Source organism: Bidens hawaiensis, unplaced genomic scaffold (genome assembly GCF_021521415.1).
Source record: "Bidens hawaiensis isolate Kalapana, Puna unplaced genomic scaffold, B.hawaiensis_p1.1 tig00035663_1, whole genome shotgun sequence".
NCBI lineage: Eukaryota > Viridiplantae > Streptophyta > Magnoliopsida > Asterales > Asteraceae > Bidens > Bidens hawaiensis.
This window is the reverse complement of record NW_027496207.1, coordinates 1-21529: the sequence shown is the minus strand read 5'-3', so window position 1 is coordinate 21529 and position 21529 is coordinate 1. Positions and strand designations below refer to the sequence as shown.

Here is a 21529-nt window from a genome sequence, read left to right as displayed (position 1 = left end):
AGCCACCTCCTCGTCCCAAAACTCGCTAGGCTGCCACTAGTGAGGCTTCGGATCCGATCGCCACTCCTGCCTACACATTTAGTGAAGAGTACTACTGTCGTCGCCAGCGTCTTCTACCCTCTCAGACGTTTTCCCCTACTCCACGTGCCAATGCGGTCGATTCAGGTACGTTTCCTAGTCTTACTTCATCTTGGATTATTGATTCTGGAGCTACTCATCACATGACTGGGAACCCGGGTATTCTGTCCAACCTTCATAAAGTTTCCCACCAACTAGTTCAACTTGTTGATGGATCTTCATGCCCTATACTTGGGGGTTGGATCCATTAACACTTCGTCAAACTTATACCTCTCTTCTATTCTGTTTGTTCCTAAATTTCCCGATAGCCTTTGTTCTGTAAGCCAACTTACTAAACAAAATAATTGCTCCGCAAAATTTTATCCTACTCATTATATCTTTCAAGAACTATGGACGAACCGTTTGATTAGCACAGTTATGAATTAGGAGGCCTCTACCGCTTAACTTTCTCGTCACTTACTACAGCGAATGCTTGTGATTCAAGAGTCAAGGAGGACCACTGTTGGTTAGTCATCCCTCTATAGCAGTTTTGAGGCAAATGAGACCAGATTTACCACTTTCGTCTTTTAATTTTCATTGTGAGTCATGTCAACTTGGTAAACACACCAGGCATCCTTATCCCCCTTGGGTGTCTAATCGAGTCAGGTTTTGTTTTGAACTTTTGCATTCTTTGTATGGGGTCCTTGCTTTACCAAATTTACGTTGAGTTTTGAATATTTTATTACCTTTACTGATGACTATTCTCGTGCTACTTGGGTTTATTTGTTGAAATATCATAGTGAGGTATTTTTCACCATTCGTGAATTTAATGCTTATGTTCAAAACCAGTTTAACACCACAATTAAAACTTTACGATATGATAATGCCGAAGAATATTTTTCCACCGACTTTTCTTCATACTTAAAAACCCACAGCATTATTCATGAATCTTCGTGTGCGTATACATCCCAGCATAATGGTGTGTTCGAACGAAAAATCGTCACCTATTGGATCTCTCGCACAATCATGTTCTAATCATGTGTTCCTCATCGCTTCTAAGGAGATGCCGTTCTCACTGCCACATATCTGATTAACCGCATGCCCATACCCGTCCTTCATGGTAAACACCATTTTCTATACTATTTACCAATGGCACTTCATTTCCTCTCGCACCTTAAGTATTTGGTTGTGTTGCCTATGTTCATGATCATCGTCTGAAAACCGCCGAACTTGATCCCCGAGCTATTCGGTGTGTCTTTCTTGGTTACTCACGGGTTCAAAAAGGGTATCGGTGCTATAGCTCATCCCTTCACCAATACTTTACTAGTGCCGATGTCACCTTTCATGAGTCATGTCCTTACTTTCTCTAGTATTCCACTCCTTCATCCGACCCATTCCCCGACCTTGATATACCCATATCTCCCCTTATTCCCACTTTCCCCATGCCTAGTGTACCGGATCATCCGGCCCACGCTACTCCTAATCCAGACTCCACAAGTCCACTTACAGAACCTCCCCCGTTACTTTTCACATATAGTCGTCGACGCCGGAGTCAGTCAGAGCATCCTGATTCCCAATCAGACCATGGTGTGTCTTCTGTTCCACTCTCCCCTTCTGAGCCCAACACCCCGTCACATACTTCCTTATCCCCACCCACTTCGGACCCTACTACGCCACACGTTCTTCCTTATGATCCTCCTAACGCCCCCTTTCCCAATATGCCTATCGCCTTTCACAAAGAACCACGACATTGCACCCGTTACCCGATTCAAGATTATGTAGCCTACTCTCACCTATCTCCTGAATCTCATGCTTATACCACTACCCTTGATTCCTACCCGATTCCCAGAATTATGACAACAGCTCTCGCTCACCCCGGATGGAGGCGGGCTATGGAAGAGGAAATTGGGGCTCTAAGATATAATCATACATGGGATCTTGAAACACTTCCTCTTGGGAAACGTATTGTTGGTTGTTGTTGGGTGTTCACAGTCAAATTTCACACGGATGGTTCTTTACATTGCCTAAAGGCTCGGTTGGTCACCAAAGGGTATTCTCAGGTATATGGCATTGACTATCATGAAACTTTCTCGCCGGTTGCTAAAATGACATCTGTCCATACTTGTATTGCCCTTGCTGCCATTAATCATTGGCCGCTCCACCAGCTTGATGTCAAGTATACCTTTCTTAATGGTATTCTTGAAGAGGTATATATGAAGCAGCCACTGGGGTTTATTGTTGAGGAGGAGGCATCGAAAGTTTGCAGACTACGTCGTTCTCTATATGGTCTCAAACAGTCTCCTAGGGCATGGTTTGGTCGATTCTCTAGTGTTATGGGACAGTTTGGGATGACTCGTAGTGCATACGATCACTCTGTCTTCTTTAGACACCAAAAAGGGAAAAGGATTATTGTATTTGTTTATGTGGATTACATTATAATCACAGGCGATGATGAGATCGGGATCACCGAACTCAAAGAGTTTTTTCAGTCTCAGTTTCATGCTAGCGACTTAGGTCGATTGAGGTATTTCCTTGCCATAGAAATATCTTGCTCTCCACAAGGAATACTTCTCTCTCAACGAAAGTATGTCCTTGATATGTTGACTAAATAAGGATTGTTGGGTTGCAAACCAGTTGATATCCCAATGCTTCCTACAAAGAAACTCCTCCCAAAGGAAGGGGATCCAATGAAATATCCTAAGCGATACAGACGGTTGGTTGGTAAACTTAATTATTTAACCATCACACGACCAGATATTTCATTTACTGTAAGTGTTCTGAGCCAATTCATGGCTGAACCGTACACCGGTCACTGGGATGCTGCTCTTCGTGTCTTAAGATATCTCCAGGCCTTGGCAGCCTCTATTCTGATCAGGGCCATTGCCGAGTGGGTGCTTTCACGGAAGAAGGAGATGGTCGGATATTAGGTTTCTCAGACGCAGATTGGGCAGGCTGTCCAATTTCACGACAATCTACCACTGACAATCTACCACTGGATATTGTGTGCTCGTTGGAGGAAATCTTGTATCATGGAAAAGTAAGAAACAACACACGGTATCTAGATCGAGCGTTGAATCGAAGTATAGAGCTATGGCAGATGTAACATCAAAAATGACATGGATTTGTCGTCTTCTTATATAACTCGGGGTTATTTCTAAAGACTTGATGCGGTTAACTGTGATAATCAATCAGCTATCCATATAGCCAAGAATCAAGTATGCCATGAAAGGACGAAATACATTGGGGTTGACTGTCACCTTATCAGAGACCGGGTAGTAGGCACATAAGCAGATCCCCCGTCCATTCAACCATTTCATATTAAGACAAACTTTCAACTTGTAGATATTATCACTAAACCTCTTCGGAAAACTCAGATAGATTTTATTTATAACAAGTTGGGCATGATTAACATCTATGCACCAACTTGAGGAGGAGTGTTAGTTATATTAGTTAGGGTTCCAGCCCATGTAATGGATTTGGTTAAAACCCATGGGCCTATTATTAATTATAATTAGGGTTTAGCTTATGTATATATAGATAGCCACCCCTTTGTAATATTTACTCATTCAATAAACAACCATTTCATTACATCATCCCTTTCTTTATATTGACATGCACTCTTTCAAAAGAATGTCTTAAATGAGGTGCATGCGTGTTGATTAGAGCACACTATAATGTTACAAGTCAACAGCGAATTTAAAATGGGCTTAATGCTAAGTTATTTTTATAAATCTTACACGTTATGTTCCTTTCTTGAGATACATGCACCCGAGCCTTTTATTTTCCTTAATATATATATTAACTACACCATAATAAGTTATTTCGGATAATATGGTTATATTTCTTCTATTACGTTGCAAGTATCTTACTACCTACCATCTAACATTGAAATGGTTAGTTCGTTATTAGAATTATTGCCATATGATTGTGCAGTATCTTGTAAACCTTCTCCAACATAAAAACCAGGTTCTTTAGGTGAAGGCAAGGTACCCTCACTCCCCAACATCAAGATCACAGAAGTCATAGTCGGTCTATCTTCTGGACGACGTTGAACACACAACAAACCAACATGGATGCATCTTAGAACTTGAGACATATTGATTGATTCACCTATACACTTAGCAACCAACTCCAAAGATCTGCCTTCATTATAGAGTCCCCATGCCTGTCAAGATAAAAGAACACAAGTTATGTTTTGGTATTCCACGTACATGGGCAAGTTGCAATAAAAGAATTAACCAACTTAATTTGTTCTCGTTTCTATACAGATTACTAGCTTTATTCAAAGTAGCACATCAGCTTTTTTAAACCAATTACCTTTTCGTTTTTTTCTTTTCTTATAATGTTTTAAACATCATCATCATCATCGTACTCAGTATATCCAACCAATAGCAAAGCTATGGTAGGGTCTGAGGAGGGTAAGATGTAGACAGCCTTACCTCTACCCTGTAGGGATAGAGAGGCTGCCTTCGGTGAAACCCCCGGCTTGATAGTAGTTTTGCATCAAGCCTTTGACATAAAGCACATAGCACTCAATCATTGTGACACTGGCTGTTTGGTGCATGTACCATTGTCTTTCGGCTATCAACGCCACCACATGATGCCTAATTAACCTTCCGCCACTTATAACGATATGTTCACGAAATTAGTAAAATAACGTCAAAATTAGTGCAATTTCATTTTTCCCCACTCGAGGGCTCACACATATATACATTATATGTGCGCACCGCAAGCAGTGCAGTTTTATAATGTTTTAAACCATTCATATAATTTGCATTTCTAAATTTATTGCAAAAACTTACATGTCCCATAAGGTTATTATAGTGTTCTTTGTGGACGAATCCTCTGTTTTTAACTCCACATATGATTTCCAAGACCACTACCCCGAAGCTATATACGTCTGATTTGATCGAAAAGACACCGTCTCTTGCGTACTCTGGAGCATGTAGCCGTTGCCATGAATCAAGTTCAATGTAAATAGTTTGTAATATAAAATGGAATGAGATGAGTGTACGCGAATCTCACTATGTTCCAACCACTCTGTTTGTGTTTGCCTCTATCTGGCTTCCTCCAAAACTTTAAGCTGTGCCAAAATCTGATATCTTTGGGTTCATATCCATGTCGAGCAAAATGTTGCTAGCTTTTAGATCTCTGTGTATGATTCTAAGCCTAGAATCTTGGTTAATATACATAAGTCCGCGAGCAATTCCATTGATAATGTGGTAACGTGCTAGCCAATCAATGAGTTTGCTTTGAGTTCTATCAAATATGAAGAAATCGAGGCTTTTATTTGGCATGTATTCATAAATCAACATATTTTCAGTTGCCTCAATGCAATACCCTAAGAGCTTTACAAGATTGCGATGTTGTAGTTTAGATATTGAAATAACTTCATTCTTAAATTCGTGAATTCCTTGAGTGGATGTTTTAGCTAACCGCTTCACTGCTATTTCCTTTCCATCTTCGAGTACACCCTAAAACATAACAAATTATATTATTTTTTGTTACCATTAAAAAAATGGGTAAATAAACTTGTATAACTAAAGATTCACAACTATATATTATTGTTAGCAACAAGAAAAATTATTGTCATAGAGGACCATAATTCAAATGCAATGAATTTATAATTATATCAGCTTATATATAATGGTTATTATTAGTTAATTAACCCATGAAGAAAAGGTCATAAAACCACATAATTAAATAAATCCAAGAAGTGAAGGCAACAAATGAATGTTTCCAGAAGTCAAGGCCGGCATTATTTGTTTAACTTAACAGTAGAGCCCGGGTAATATAAAGGATGATCAAAATAATTAAGTTATAAATAAAACAATACATTATACATAAACTAATTTATTTATATCATAGTGATTTTTTCCAAAAAAAATGAATTTAATAAAAAAAATAATGCACATACAAAAACATACACAAGAGCACTCATTTGATTGAAAACTTTTCTCAGTATCATGTATGTATAAGCGTAAGAAATTTGGTTATGAACTAATTTCGATGAATTCTTCTCATATAATAATAGTTTTGAGCTTCACTATGAAAAAGATTTTGATAAGTTTGAAAGACTTCTCGAGTTTGCCAATTAACAAAAAAAAAACAAACAGGTTAACCCGTTCAATTTTGTGAATGTTTTGCTTCACTTGAGCATAATTTTGTACGACATGCTTCACATATACAACATTTTAATCACTATTCAAGAAAATGTCAATGCTGACACAAATGTTTATAATTTGATAAAAGTTAGAAGTATTGATAGGCTGGAGATGGCATGTCAGAAGTGGTTGTCAATTTTCTTAAATTTAAATAGTCATGTGAAAAATACTCAATGTGCAAAATTAAGAATTTTTTAACTATTTCCAAAAATGTCATTAGAAGTAAATTCGAAACTCAGTCTCATTTAAAATTATAACTTTCATTTGTTTTATATTTTCAAGTCAAAACTTTGAACCCCAAACAAAGTTTGACGATAAATCTATTTACATTCTTATAATTTTAAAAATATTTAGATTACCCCTTTTTTACGCGTTACAAATTTGAGACAAATGTTGTTAATTTGTACCAAACGATCTATTTATCAAATTCTAACCCGTAACAATCAAATTTAAGTTTCACAAAAACCCGAATCAATCATTGATAAAAAAACCCAAGAAACTAAATGTGATAAACTTTAGTATATTTAAAAGTGATTGGTATATTATTCTTACAATTTAACACATATATGTATAATTTACTAAATTAACCGAAAAAACAAATAGATAGATTTAAATAATATATTATAATTTATAAATTTATATGACAATGTACAAAAAAGACGAATAGACAAATGGATTTATTTTTAAAAAACGGATCAACTTTTAAGCATATATTTATAATTTAATAATTAAAAAAGTTACTTTGTAAACTGAAAGCAAATAATGTTTCTTTTTTATTTTTTTTATTTACAATCTTCAACAATATGAATAGTATTATATGTTAATGATAACATTTAAAATTATATTCTTTTAAATATTTAATAAACATGGTTTGTTGTTGATATTTGAATTTCATCAAGTATAGTGTGAAACATATTCTAACAATGTATATTAGTATAATATGTAAATATTTATTTGTATAAAAGTGTATAGATATAATATAAATAGAGTTTAAAGAAAAGTGAATAATTTAATTAAATATAATATAAATGAAGTGTAAAAGAAAAATGAATAATTATTAATATGTGTCATATATTAATTTTGAAGGAAAAAATATTGTGAGGATTAACCACAAACTAGCACGTATCTACAATTATTTTACTTTATTAGAATATATGTAGATGTAGATAGGTAGATAGTAACTAGGGGTGTGTAAATTAACCGCTATAACCATTAACCGAACCATAACCGCCATAACCGAACCGAATTTAACCGATAACCGACATATCCAGCGGGTCGGTTTAATGTATTTTTGAAAACCGCTAAATACGGGTCGGTTTTGGTTAAAGATCATTTCAAACCCGCCAAAATCGAACCGTCCCATTTACAAAATTCTCAACTTTATGGAATATGATTAGACACACGGTTGATAATTTGGAGAAAACTAAAGAAGGTAATAAACTAATAACGCTCTCATTTTTATACTATATTATCGTGTGTATGAATATATATTATTAATACTAAGAATTATATATACTGTTGAACTATGTCATGTCGTTTTTATTTTTTCAGTATCAAAGTTTTAGCTCAATTATAAATTGGTTTGGTCACGGTTAACCGACCCATAACCGACTCGTTATAACATTCAAAACCGATTAACCGAAACCGCCATAACGGATCGGTTATGGTTATGGTCATCTATTAACCGACATATTGGTTATGGTTATGGGTTTGGCTTAAAACCACCCCAAACCGACCCATGCACACCCCTAATGGTAACATATTAAGTCATGAACACCATATGTATAACATAGAAATACCTTGTAAACAGGACCGTAACCGCCCACACCAAGTTTGTTATTCATTGAAAAATTGTTTGTAGCTTTAAGTAATATAGACAAGCCAAACAGTGGAAGCTCTAGATCTTCGCCATCATTTCTGTTTTTAGGATCATGTTCAAACAAGTTTTCATATAAAAATTAAAAAATAAATATCGGTTTAGCAAAATTATACACATATGTTTAATACTTATTTTTTTTAATTTTATACATGTTATTCTTTATACACATTTATACATTTAAGATAAATGATAATGTACATATATGTATATTATGTCAATCGAGATAAAATACAAATATACATATGTGTATAATTAGTTTTTTTATTAAACCGGGATGAAAAATAAAAAAAATTGGTTTCTTTACATTTTTAAAATTTTTGTTTTTTTCGTTTTTAATATTTTTAAGTGTTATTTTTTTTTTCTCAAAACGGTTCTTAAAGTTCTCAATTTCAAAAGGTTCTCTTATGATCCTCACCATATATGTGTGTGTGTGACAAAATGATTCAGTACATTTGGGCGATATTTAACGATTTTTGTTTTGATAATAATTAAAATACAGCATTATAAGCCAACCTATATAGAGTTCTCAAATTACTTCATACCTTCTTGATGTTGCTTCTTCCTATTGAAACGATAATACAAGCATATCAAAACTAGGATGACCAAAACCATAAATGCTATGGGGATCATAACTTGTACTCTTATCCTTGTGCTTGAGCTTTTCCTGCTTTCTATCGAGTCTACACTAACACATAATGTTCAGGTGATCGGTATAAAGATAGTAATAAATATAAAAAGGGTCATGCTATAGCTACCCCATCCCCATCTGATTTTACACCATCCAATGGCCATCAACAAAACATTGAAACTATAGTTTGACAAAGAAAAATTAAAAATCAAACTTTGAAAATTATTGGTCAAGACGACCTTTGGAACAGCATTCGGATTGTCGTGCTAACTGATAACCATCGGGGAGGGGTCAAACTTTGAAAATTATTCGTTAGAATGACCATTTAGACGATATTCGAAGCCGCTCGGGCCTTTGGCGATCAAACTTCGCAAATTTTTGGACAAAACGGCCGTTTAAGATGTCAAACGTGTTTGTATAGATGGCCCCATATACAAAAATAATGTTTTGATTTACCTAGCTCTGAAGGTGTCATTCGTATATAAAGAGTGTCCCCATCTTTCGAAAACATTCTGATATCAACTAGGTCACCGAACCATAGCAAGCACCCACTACCGGCACCCGAGACATTGGAATTTGTGTAAGCAATACATGAACAATTGCTTTTGCACATCTTCTCACATTCCACAAGGGTCAAGGTCTGGTTATACCATGACTACCGAGTGTCAGGTAATTTCTAGTTAGAATATTTGTTGAACCCTTCCCCCGGTCCACAGTCCAAAGAAATAATACGTCGACACCCTTGTGGCGAATCTGTAGAGTTCCACTCATCAGGAGATCTGGGTTCAAACCCCTTCAAACATTCACAAAACGGGGAGTTGCCAATGTTGCACCTCCCATTTGGCCCGCACACAGCGTATTGATCACAGTGATCGGTTTCTATGGCCACAAAAAGGTTCCATTCATGTTCGCTGTCAGACCATATCAAGCGCTCTATACGGCCATCTGGCAGTAATACCACCCGCATTAAAACCAAAGTATTTATGGGATCATACCGGAAGTAAATTTCTCGTTCATTAATAACGAAGGTGTAGTTGTAAAAGTTTCTCTGTATCATATTAGAGTATCCGGTATACCTGAGTCCGTTCCATGGACCTCCCCGTAACTTTATCTTCGAGCCTTCCGTTAGGATCAACTGGGGATAGCCTTTAGTATCAATCCCATAAGAAAAGTTACCCGTAGCTGGATCATCATCTGATTTCCATGATGTTAGGCGCTTTTCAACCCCGGTAACCAAATTCTTGCCATACTTCATTCCGGGAAGTAAAGTGTCTGTCATAAAGTCAAAACTTTGCCATATGGGATTTTCTTGATTGTTGTGAATTATAAAATTGCCTGTATCTAGAAGCTGGCCAACCGGATTCCTGACTGATGTCGTGCCGGATGAGTTCCATAAGATGGTGCCCGTGGTGGTGTCCCGTAGACTTAAAACTCCCTGAAGGGTGAGAGCTAGCTCTCCGGAAGTTTGTGTGAGTGGTGCGTCCCGGTTGGCTACCCATACAACTGTTCCATTCGATCTTTTCTTGTACCAAATCCGGACATAATGGTTCATCGAGTTGCCAGGGCTAAAGAAACCAAGTTCGAAGGTTTCTTTTGGGGAAACAATGGTATCATTATATCTAATGATTTGATTTGCAGATATGGTGTCTGCACAGGAAGTGAAAGTTATTGATGCATAAAATACAACAAAGAAGCCAAATATCAATTTGCAGTTAGCTACTCTTCTTTCTGCCATTAAGGTATCAGTAATAGATCAATTCCGAAAATCAGATACAAAACTCCATTTTAGATAGTCCCGTGGACTTGTGGAGTATCAACTACGCATATATTTTTCTTTGAAAGGGAATATAATGTATTTATTTTTATTTTAAGACTTGCATGGTCATCAGTAAAATTTAAAATTTATAGCCGGGTTCTGAAAATATCCTTTTTATTTAAAGGGAGATAAAGTTTTGCCTACATCCATCCTGCCCATATTCTATAGATAGCTTTTGTGCTATTTGTAGTATATATATATATATATATATATATATATATATATATATATATATATATATATATATATATATATACTAGGTATGATGGTTGTTTTAAAATTTATAATAATAAATAAACCTTCGGTTCTTTTGTTTGTTGACCAAATAAATGAAAGCTCGGCTACTCGGACTAACCCAATGGCAACAATAATGGTGATACTCGTTACTCTTGTGGCAACAACAATGGCTTCCCAAATTATGTAAAGTTGTATTCACATTTGGATAAACAAAATTGAAAATTTCAGATAATAAAATTTAAATATCCGAGTCCATGTCTGAAATTTCAGATTCGGATAGCAAACAGATTTCCAGATTCCTCATAAAAAATATATATTAATAAATGGATAATAAAGAGTATTGAAGAACTTGGAAGATATCCGAAATAACTGAAAAATACCCGAATATCCTAACCAGAAAAAAATTAGAAATTAACATCCTAAAGTTCTGATATACAAATTATTCGGTTTTTTCTAAAATATCTATTTGAATCCAAGTCCTAAAATTTCGATATCCGAATTTTCTCAGGTATCTAAATTTTCAGATATTTCTGGTTCGAAATTTTGTTTGAATAATTCACCCATATTTATATCCTTCAGTGGATTTGTGAATTAGATTATGTTTAGTTACGTCAAAAGACCTCATAAACTAATTATTTGTAATGGCTTTATAAATCAAAGAGGAATTAAATGAATAAGGGTTCATATATGGATTATGTTGTTTTAAATGCTTTTTTTAAGATTTAGTTTAATTTATTTAGTTTATTATTTCTATCTTTTATTATTTCTATCTTTAGAGCTGGAAACTTTTAAAGAAAGTCTTATTTGTGACTTGACCCATGTGCATCATTCAACATTAAACCTTTCACAAGTTTACTTTCTTGCAAAACTTTTTATGTATGTTACTCTTTTAACTCTTCAAAGTTAATTAGTATGAATATGCATAGTAATGAATGTGCATATAAGTCTTATAGACGGCCCTCTAAATGTGACATGTCATGCTAAAATATCATGACGTTTTGTTCTATAATTTGGAAAAATCTTGTGTTTGATCTAGCCACTTCCGTACCACAACAAAAATGGGTTATTCATTGAGGGGCCATCATCTTCGGATGAAATGAACCGTTGTCATCATCTCATATGATGGATAGGTAATGCATATGACACTTGCCCAAGCCTAATTGATGTGTGTTTGGTATCAAGATAAATATTACGAATAAATCTACTAAATGACATTTTAAGTGACTATACACATTACACAAAGAGAAAAAGATAAATATGATGAATAAAACAATAAATGCTCAATTTTCTCTCAATTGTAATAGCATACTGTACGTCTAAATTGATTGATTAGTCCTTGTTCTTTATAGATCTTACACCATTGGTCCTCGACGTTTAATAATTTGAATTTTTATTACATCATTGGTCTTTAATTACTAGCTAACTCGGTTAATATTTTCAGTTAAATCATGTAAAATGACTAGATTACCCTCGGTAATAAAACAATACAAATATACTAATTAACTAAACAAAATAAATAAATTAACTTATTATATAAGACTGAGGGTAATGGGGGGTGAGGGGTGGGCGCGGCCGCCTACGTGGCTCGCGAACACCGCTACACCCCTCCGGTGAGCGAGGGCGCGGCCGGCCGGTGTGGCTGTGGTCGCGGGGCTAACTAGCTGTTGGAGGGTGTGTTGACTGGTCAACTTTACCGTTGGCCAGTTTAAATATTATTTTTTTATCTATAAATACAAATCCACACTTTCTATAAAAACTCAAACCATACATTCTCTCTATCAAAACTTCTATTTATATATTTATAAATGGCATCGTCGTCATCGTCTACGTCTTCCTATTCTACCGAAGAAGACGAACTCATTTGTCAAGCGGTTCAAACGACGATAAGCTTTTTGAGAGATCAAAATCGCCCCCGAGCCCCATTGTTCTGCCAACCGCGTATTCGTGATCGAAAGACCACTAACGAAACTTTGATACGTCACTATTTTAGTCCCAATCCCACATATGGTGAGGATAGTTTTAGAACCCGTTTTCGAATGACTAGACGATTATTCATGCGTCTGGCAAATGACTTGCCGGAGCACTTTGAGTATTTTCAACAAAGGGATGACGCTAGAGGTAAGCCTGGGTTCACGGCTACTCAAAAAATTACCGCCGCTCTTCGACAACTAGCGTATGGTGTTGGATCAGACATGTTGGACGAGTATCTACAAATGGCTAAAAAGACCGGACACGATGCGCTTAACCACTTTTGTAGAGGTGTATATTTTTTTTACGTTTGTTTATATATTTTTCAAATATTTACATAACTTATATAACTTTAATAATTATATTTAGGGGTCATATCGCTATACAAGCGGAGATACTTACGTAGATCAACAATGTATGATATCCAACACATATACGAGGTGCACGGTGAAAAACATGGTTTCCCCGGGATGCTCGGTAGCCTTGATTGTATGCATGTTGGTTGGGCTATGTGTCCCACTGCTTGGCGAGGTCAATTCCATTGAGGTGATCACCCCGTCCCTACTATCGTAGTTGAGGCGGCGGCGTCACAGGATCTTTGGATTTGGCATGCGTTCTTTGGGGTTGTCGGGTCTAATAATGACCTCAATGTTATCGATCAGTCACCGATAATCGATGACCTTATCGACGGGGTAGAACCTCCTTAAGCTTTTTTTTGCAAATGGAGAACATTTCAAGTACGTGTACTACCTCGTTGATGGTATTTACAACGAATGGGGGATACTTGTTCAAGCTTACGCGGCTCCAATTTCTGACAAATGAAAGTACTTCACGAAGAAACAAGAATCGGCAAGGAAAGATATTGAAAGGGCGTTTGGAGTCCTAAAGAAAAGATGGGCAATGTTGGCGAATCCAATAAGATTTTGGACAAGGGAGAAGATAACGGAAGTCGTCATCACGTGTATAATCCTATATAACATGATACTAGAAGACGAGGGTAAAGCTATTTGTCAAAACTACTAAGGTGATATTCCAAGACAAGAATCGACGATCACCAATGAACAATGACTCGCCAACATAAATATCATCAAGAGCCGTGAGTTACATGGCAACGTTCGGCATGAGTTGGTCGAGCATTTGTGGGATAGAAGACCCGATGATCTTGTATTAGGCTAGTATCAACGTAATGTTTTATATTATTATTAATGTAATGTTTTATATTATTATTTAATGTATTATTTAAAATAATAAATAAATAAAAAACTGGATCAAGCCCCTGCTCACCTGGACCACTACACCCTCTGGGGCTTGGTTGAGAGGCTTGATCCATGGCCGTGTCATCGCCTACGTGTCAAATTGCTTGGCTCACCTTGGGCTCAACCAAGCCCCATTACCCTCAGTCTAAAATGACTACCCTCAGTCTTTTCTCTAGCCACGAGGTGTGATTTTAGGTTTTTTGGTGGTAGTGGCAAAAAGTTGAGGCAGAGTGCTAGTGCGACAGGTAATTTGGTAGTTGAAGGCTGCATCGAAGATTTTAGGATGGTCGCATATGTCAGAGATGGTAGCATAGGAGGTTTTGTGCGATGACATTGGTAAATTCGCATACGTTGGAGATTTTGGAGAATGAGATACATGAATTCGAAAGGTTGAACTTGTAGAAAAGATGATCCGGTACGTCGGGTACATATTACAGATTGTAAGATAATATGTATGATTAGAGAAAACTATGATTGATTTATGGGTTTGGGATATTTGGCCGCCGCCACCGTCGATTCTTCTGAGATGCAGAATACATAAATTTGTTCGTGTTCTTATTATTATTATTAGGGTTTTGTTAATGATGCAGGAGATGCAGATGATGAATGATGAATGATGTTATGGAGATGCAGATGAATTAATGATGCAGATGTTTTTGTTGTTATTATTGTTATTATTGTTGTTATTATTATTAGATATTATTATTATTATCATTATTATTATTATTATTATTATTATTATTATTATTATTAAAGTGCCCTTGAACCAAACGGTCAAATTAAAAACAAGGGTTCAATACGCGCAACCAGTGGCTCATGTCAGCATTATGAAAAACACATGGGGTCAATACCCGAAATTTAGTTTTTAGTGGTTCAATGGTAGCCCGCCCAAATTACACAAGGAGGCAAATCATAGTTTTCTCTTTTTATTATTTTGTTTCTCATTAGGGGTAAAATAGTCATTTCACACCTAACTAACAAAAAAAATAACCTTCATCTATGGAAAGGACTATCAATATTATGAAAATTTAACCACAAGAAACATAAGTATTTAGATATTATTATGATCAACTGTGTAATTATTAAGCGTTGAGAATCAACGATGCTAGATCTAGAAGCACTGGCAACTAACTCTAATAGTTCGTGTTAAATTTCTTATTAAATCTTTAACCTTTAATATTTAAACCTTAAACACAAATGCCAAACATATACTCGTACATCAACAACTACTCACCATGCCAAATGATCGACCAAAAAAGGGCCCAATGGTCCTCTTGATGCCAAGGCTTGTTTATGAAGATTGTTATATCAAACTAGTGAATTTCTATCCACCATGAAAATTTGAAAAGTCAAAGGATTGAATGGGATAAGCTGTTGTGGTTTAGGCTATTCAATTTAAAGCTTTGATAATACATTTAAGGGGTCGTTCAAAGAAAAAAAAAACATTTATAGCTTTTGAGAATTTCCGAGGAAAAAACTGTGGTATGGGTTTACAATCATAGTCAATTTCAAAGGAGAATAGTTGGGGGCGTAAAACGCGTAAGGTTGTTGGGTTATCCGGGGGGGGGGGGGGGGGGTTGAATTCTTTATCTCTAATATGACCTATATACTTATAATTTGTCTCGAACTGCAAAAAACTCGTGTCATGTCCTGATTCTGTTTCGAGTCAATCCGTTTTATGTTTATTGCGAATATGAGTATTGCCAAGTAATTTGGTAACAATTTAAAAAATTAATCACCCGTATTGATACGAAACATTTTTGTAATTTTAATTGTTTTTGTGAATTTATCTTTTATTCTCAATTTACAAACTTGAATTTATATATTTAGCTCAAATATAGAGTAAACAAATTGGGATAATCGAAGAATAAGTAAGCACTTTGAATTAATAAGTTAAAGAGATGACGATGGAAGGGTGCAAACTAAATGTTTAAAAACTACATGAACACAAAAATTGTGACATCTGCCCCGATCCGACCCGACCCAGGTACCCGTTTCTCTGATCTGATCTCTTTCTTTTATGATTTAATATTTACTTATACTTATATTTTACTTTTAATAATAATAATATATTTTCCTTCCCGCCTCTTTCTCTCTCTTTCTTTCCGCCGTCCCGTCCCTCTTCCTTCTTCTCTCTTTCCGCCTTCTTTTCCCTCTTGTCGCCGTCCCGCCCTTAAGCCTTGTTTCCCTCTTTTTCTCCTTGCTGTCCCTTGTTTCTTCCCGCCTAAGGTTGTCTGCGCAGCTCCACGCGCCAGACTCCTTACAAGGAAGCTTGCGTGAAGACCACCTGTTACTGCGATACGCGAGACGAACTGTCCCCGCAGCGCGCTAAGGATTTTAGTTCTTCCCGCGGCGCGCTATGGATACCGTTCTTCCCGCGACGCGCTAGGATATAGTTCTTCTCGCGACGCGCTTAGAATTGAAGTTCTTTCCGCGGCGCGCTTAGAAATATAGTTCTTTCCGCGGCGCGCAAAGGTTGGTTTTGTCTGCCTTCGCGCTCGCGCACTCTTGACCTTCTCTGTCTGCCTTCGCCCTCGCGCGTGCGCTCGAAGCCTTCTCGCGCTGTCTTGTGTCCTTTCTGTTTTAACTTGCTTGTTTGCTTTTGATATCTTATCTTTTGTGCTGTTGACCTAACCTGTCTTATGTCTGAAAAGCCACTTTTGGCGCAGCATGCGCACCAACCCCATTGGTTGACAGAAAAAGTGACTGACATTATCTTTTGAAATCTGCTTTTCCATGCTTGACCAGTACCTTTATCTGACCCGCCCATGCCTGTTTATTGTTCCCTGTCAGCTTTATCTTGCCCCCTGCAGCTGCCATATCTTTTGATATCTTTTGCTTTTGGAATCTTTTACTTTTTGGAGATCTTTTCCCCTTTTCTAGGGATTGTGTTCCCTAGGGTTTCTCTATAAATAATAATAATGTTATTTTCCTAACACTACACACACAAAGCACTTAATCTCTCCTGTCCTCTCTTGCTCCTTGCCGTTGTTCTTCCTCTGCCGTCTCCTCTCTCTTTGCCTCCGTCTTCCTCCCTGTTCTGCCCTGCTTTTACGGTAATATATAATATATATATTATATAATAATTTACTTATTAATTATGCTAACTTATAATCAAGACTTAAAACAAATCATTAAAACAATAATCTTATTTATAGGTTAATTTGTGCTTGTTTAAAGTTGGTTCTTGCTTTATCTTACACCGCATCGTTTATCAAGTGAGTAATCTCGTACCTAATCCCTTTTTATTTTTAATGTTTTGGGATATTCATGTGTTCGTACAAACTTGAGTCTTAAACTTGATTATAAACTTTAGTCGCGCAGTATCCCATGTGTTGAGGACGTTTACTTGGCTGTTTATTTGTATGTGTGTATCATTAACCACTTTGTTCGGCCTATTCCGAAGTTTTCATGGATCCATTAGATGAACACGGGAGACCTATCGTTTACGGTTTTCTTTGTTTACACTTGCACAGATGTTTTCTTGTTTTTGTGCTCAATTGGGAGCACGGATTGAACTATGAGCTATGATCTATTTAGGCTTGATCACAATCTGATTACACCCTTGTTAAACACCAGACATACACGTGTTGCGCGCAGATTTATTGTTATCTATTATTATCTATTAAACTTGATTTCTCACCAACACGCAAGTGTTTGACGTTTTATTTTAACACATGTTCAGGTTTGCTGTAGCTGTTTTTGGAGCTTGTGGACACGTAGGACGTTTTTACTTTTGGACCTAGATTAAAATGTATCAAGACAAGTTGTTGCTGTTCGAATATTATGATTTATAATATATTGATTTATGATGATTTATGTTATCTTGTGTTTATGTTGCGCGTGCGTGAATGAATATATTTATTAAATATTGACACCCAATAGTGTCACGAGTAATGAAACAATATGTGGCGCCCCGATGTATAATCCGCCTTTGGTCGGGGTGTTACAGGTTGGTATCAGAGCTCGTTGACTTTAGGATAGGTGGTTAGACGTAACGGCCTAGAATACCTAAGAGTCCCTTCTCGCGCATGAGAGGAATCTCATGTTTGCGCGCTTATTGTTAATTACTCGTTATTTATAAATATGTTTGCGCAGACGCAGTATATGATTTTATGTTCTATTCCGCGATATTTCGATTTTTGTTGAATTTCGATTTTTATTGATTTTACTTACATATTCGTTTGTTGGATTTGAAAATCCGAAAAGTCATGGTGATACATGAATAGTTGATTTTCAATTTCCATTTACGATTATGTTCTGAGGTTGGAGACTTGAAAAGTCATGGTGATACATGAATTGTCAACCTCCAATACTCATTTTCTTGTATATTTTATATTGAAGATTGAAAAGTCATGGTGATACATGAATCGTCAATCTCCAATACTCGTTTGCTCGTATATTTTAAATTGGGAATTCGGAAAGTCATGGTGATACATGAATTGTTGATTCTTGATTCGAATTTGTTACCTTTATTAAGTCTGCATTTAGGGTCGTTTATTTTACTTTAATTTGACAGTAACTGACTCCGCGAAACCAAGCTTTTCGAGGTTATACTTTGCGCTAAAACCAAGATATTAACTAAAATTAAAACTTTTATAGAATGCCTCCGCTATCTCGCCGACATCAGAGGAGAGAAGCCTCGCGCAGACGCAGGCAGGCAACGTTCCCAGGAAATGGCCGCATCAATAGCCCAAGCTTTGAGCCAAAACAATACCAACACCTCTGGTTACAACATTAAGTCCTTTAACGCGGGTAACCCTCCAAAGTTCACAGGTCTTGAAGGAGCCACCGTGATGCTCCAATGGCTCGAGAAGATTGAAAACACTTTCCTCCATACCCAATGCCCTCCTGATAGACGAACCCTATATGCTTCCAGTGTCCTGGAATCTAGAGCGCTTACATGGTGGAATGGAGTAGCTCATGCGCGTGGCGCAGAAGCTGCTTCTAGCATGCTCTGGGAGGAATTTAAGGAAATTCTGACGCGAGAATTCTGCCCTCCCAACGAAGTTAAGCGCCTGGAGGAGGAATTTTGGAATCTTAAGCAATACAGCGGTGAAGCGCACGAGTACGCGACGCGTTTCCATGAACTAAGCCTGCTTGTCCCTCACCTTGTTACCCCTTCCCGCCGAGCCATCGAGAAATTCCTTGGGGGTCTCCCATGGAAATTCAAGATTCTGTATGGGCCAGAAACCCACTAACCCTCTCTGACGCCATCGAGTTGGCCGCTGTGCTCAGCGACAACCATGTCAGAGCAGGAACCCTGTTCCTGCGGGGAACTGAGAAGACCAAACTCACCAAGACTGTTCCTGAACCAACAGAAGCCAAACCAGAACCCTCAAACCGTAACAACCTCAAGCGCAGGCGCAAAGCCTATGCGCTTACCAACCCGCCCATTGTCCAGCAACCCATCTACCAACCTCCAGTTTACGCGCCTAACCCACTGTCAACCTACCCAACACCTCCTGTAGTCCATAACTATGCCTTAACCACTCCAGCACTCCCTGCCCCGCCACCTAAGAAACCTTACACAGGAACCAACCCTTTTGCCCAACCTGTAGACTTCATCACCCAACCCAAACCCCGTGTCGACAATGTAACCGTTGTGGCCGCGTTGGTCACTCTGCTGAGTTCTGTAGAGTCCCTCCCGCTAACCCAATCGCATCAACACCACCAACCTACCTGCAGAACCCACAACCAACCTACCAAAATCCACGACCCAGATCGTGCTTTAACTGCGGTGATCCCAGTCATTTCCGGAACGCGTGCCCGAGACTACAAGTGCAAATCACACAAGCGAATCCGGTGAACCAGATTTCAAACCAAGTGACGCGTGGACGAGCTTTTAATATAACCGCGCACCAAGCGCAAGCGAATAATGACGTAGTTAATGGTACATTTTTGCTTAACGGATTTTATGCTTCTGTACTTTTTGATACTGGCGCCGATCGAAGTTTTATCTCTCGCGCCTTTGAGCAGAAGCTTGCGCGACCGCGCGATAACTTAAAAGAAGATTTTTCAGTTGAATTGACTAATGGTGAAACTAATTTAATAAACTCTGTGATCAAGGATTGTACGCTTAACCTTAATGAAAACGATTTTCTAATCGACCTCATCCCCATGCCTCTTGGAAGCTTTGATGTTATCATTGGTATGGACTGGCTTACGCTTAATCGCGCCGAAGTTATTTGCGCCAAGAAGATGATTCGCATACCTCGAGAAAATGGTGATCTTCATATCTACGGCGAGAAACCCTCCAGTGTTCTTAAGCTTATGTCTTGCGCCGAAGCCCAAAGACTCATGCGGAAGAAGTGTATTGCATTTCTAGCCCATGTGGTTAAACCCGATGGAGGAAAGAAGAAGCTTCGCGATATCCCTGTTGTGCGTGATTTCCCTGAAGTTTTTCCTGATGATCTTCCTGGTATCCCTCCCGCTCGTGAAGTCGAGTTCCGTATTGATCTTATCCCTGGTGCTTCCCCCGTAGCTAAATCTCCTTACCGTCTTGCGCCCGCTGAGATGCAAGAATTGGCAAGCCAACTTCAAGAGTTGACTGCTAAGGGATTCATTCGCCCTAGCTCTTCGCCCTGGGGTGCTCCGGTGTTGTTCGTTAAAAAGAAAGATGGATCGTTTCGCATGTGTATCGATTACCGCGAGTTGAACAAACTCACCATTAAGAACCGGTATCCCTTACCGCGTATTGACGACCTCTTTGATCAACTCCAAGGTGCCTCTTGTTTCTCCAAGATTGATCTCCGCTCTGGCTATCACCAGTTGCGCATCCGCGATGAAGATGTTCCGAAGACTGCTTTTCGAACTCGTTATGGCCATTTTGAATTCTTGGTCATGTCCTTCGGTTTAACCAACGCACCCGCCGTTTTCATGGATCTAATGAATTGGGTGTGTAGGCCTTTCTTGGATAAATTCGTGATTGTGTTTATCGATGATGTTCTGGTGTATTCTAAGACCAAGACCGAGCATGAGCAACATCTTCGGTTGGTGTTGCAGAAGCTTAGAGCCGAGCAGCTATTTGCCAAGCTTTCCAAGTGTGATTTCTGGTCTGATGAAATACAGTTTCTTGGTCATGTTGTAAACAAGATGGGTATTCATGTCGACCCATCCAAGATTGAAGCAATCAAGAACTGGTTGACGCCATCTTCTCCTACCGAGATCCGTTCCTTTCTGGGCTTAGCTGGTTACTACCGGCGCTTCATTTCGAACTTCTCGAAGATCGCTTTGCCTTTAACAGCTCTAACGCACAAAGGTAAACCGTATATTTGGGGCTCGAAGCAAGAAGAAGCCTTTCTGACGCTCAAGCGTTTGTTGTGTGAAGCTCCTGTCCTTGCGCTACCTGAGGGTAATGATGATTTTGTCGTGTACTGCGATGCCTCCAACCAAGGTCTCGGTTGTGTTCTTATGCAACGAGGCAAGGTTATCGCTTACGCATCGAGGCAACTCAAGGTTCATGAAAGAATTATACAACTCACGACCTCGAACTTGGTGCAGTTGTTTTTGCCTTGAAGATCT

General features: G+C 37.9%; 1 pseudogene; it reads right to left on the bottom strand.

The window, feature by feature from the left end:
* Window positions 1-3925: 3925 nt before the first annotated feature.
* On the bottom strand, window positions 3926-10463 carry LOC143587634 (G-type lectin S-receptor-like serine/threonine-protein kinase At4g27290; annotated as a pseudogene).
* Between the last annotated feature and the right edge of the window lie 11066 nt (window positions 10464-21529).